Source organism: Daktulosphaira vitifoliae, unplaced genomic scaffold (genome assembly GCF_025091365.1).
Source record: "Daktulosphaira vitifoliae isolate Bord-2020 unplaced genomic scaffold, ASM2509136v1 Scaffold_2, whole genome shotgun sequence".
Taxonomy (NCBI): Eukaryota; Metazoa; Arthropoda; class Insecta; order Hemiptera; family Phylloxeridae; genus Daktulosphaira; species Daktulosphaira vitifoliae.
Window position 1 is genome coordinate 45,856,151 of NW_026099573.1, and position 1,767 is coordinate 45,857,917.

General features: G+C 29.0%; 1 protein-coding gene and 1 long non-coding RNA gene across 4 annotated transcripts in view; one reads left to right on the forward strand and one right to left on the reverse strand.

Moving 5' to 3' along the window:
* The window catches only part of LOC126899191 (uncharacterized), a 154,180-nt gene that overhangs the window by 124,595 nt on the left and 27,818 nt on the right, over positions 1-1,767 (reverse strand). The gene's annotated exons all lie outside the window — the stretch shown is intronic.
* The window catches only part of LOC126899130 (uncharacterized), a 58,671-nt gene that overhangs the window by 39,809 nt on the left and 17,095 nt on the right, over positions 1-1,767 (forward strand). The window lies entirely within an intron of this gene.

Below are 1,767 nucleotides of genomic sequence, written 5' to 3' on the forward strand. Positions count from 1 at the left end.
CAAGTTGAGCTAAATGTTATGGTAATAAATTTTTTTTTTTTTTTATTAAAACTTTCACTTTAATGGACAATAAAAAGTAGGTTCAAAATTATTACTTTTAACATTTCAAAAATCAAAATCAATAATAATTTGAAAACAATTAATTTTTAAAATTATATAATATATAATTAAAATAATTACTAAATTAGGTATAATTAAGGAAATAGAAGTTAATGTTGCTTTTGTAATTATCCATTAATTTTTTAAAATTAAACACTATCTACAGATTTGCATCGAAGCGTTTCTTATGATAGTGATTTTAATCACTGTCAGATTAAATCTATACTGGACCTAACTGTGCCGCGACCTCACTGTGCTGGGTTTTTTATTTGTTTATATGGACAAATGTCCAATTTATTATACATTATTAAACAACAAAAGCAAATAAATAGGTAAGGGTATGCAATAAATCATTTAATTAACTATTGACTTAATTTTTGAATATTTATGTTACAACAAAAAGCTTTTATTTGTAAATATTTGATACTTCATTTACAAAAATGAACTATAATACCTCATATCTAATAATATTGATATACAGGGTGTTCAATAAGTCAGGAAACGGGTATCTATTGTTCTCATTGTTACAAACAATGAGAACAATAGAAACCCGTTTCCTGACTTACTGAACACCCTGTATATATTGTAACACGGCCGCCGGGGATTGACGGCCGGTTATAGAAAGTGTACCGGAAATCATGTGAAAAAAAGAGGCACGGTACGGGATTAGAACCCGCGACCCAAGGCGTCGTATAGACAAACCTTACCACTAGGCCACCGTGCACTTACGATTCAGATCCCGATACACTTTCATTTAGGTTGATAAAGTGATGTGCGGCTGAGGGAAACACGGTACCGTGTCAATAGTTATATTTTATTAAACATTGCGTTGTAAATTTATTAATTATTTTTTAGTTTATCAATTAATCCACCTTTAATAAGCTTTGCTTCTCTCGTACATTAAAAATCAAATGTGCATTTTGTTTTATTTTCTATGATATTAATATTCACGTTGCTCGGAAAATGTAGAAACTATTTACTTTTTCTGATGCGTTGCTTCTTAGATAGCTATACCTAAGTGCCTATTAACAATAGCTACGAGCTAAAGAGGTTTACGAAGGATAATTGGCTAGGCTAATTCTATCATAGGTACTGAGGTTTCCAACTTACTTTTTAGAGAAACTACCAAAGGTCACACTACAATATCGTATAACACTTGATTAAGTAACAATACAGTTGTTTATTTAAAATAAGCAATAAATAATACTAATTATAATATGACACAACCCAACCTCTAGTAATAGATATCAGAGAGGACATTAAACATCATTAAAAAATTAAAAAAAAAATAATATAACAGTTTTGTATTTTTTTAGGTTTTTCCTCATTATTAATTTAATCAAAATTTTACTTTAATACACAAAGTTAATTTTAGCTTCGATGCGAAGCTGAGAAGGTATTAATTTTACTAAGGTGTGTTAATTTTTTTTTTTTTTTGTGTCTGTTACCACTTTTTCTCAGCTCTCACCGAACCGATTTCTTTCAATGATACGTCAAAAGATCACAAGTTGTATCTAGTCGAAGACATTACCCTCAAAAATTGAAAAAAATGCCCTCGTTCCCCGTAAATGGGGGAAACCTCCAAAAAAATTACAAATTTAAAAATCGTTAATTTTCGAAATTTTTTCAATTTTTTTTACTTAAAAGTGCCATAACTTTTTCAAAAAT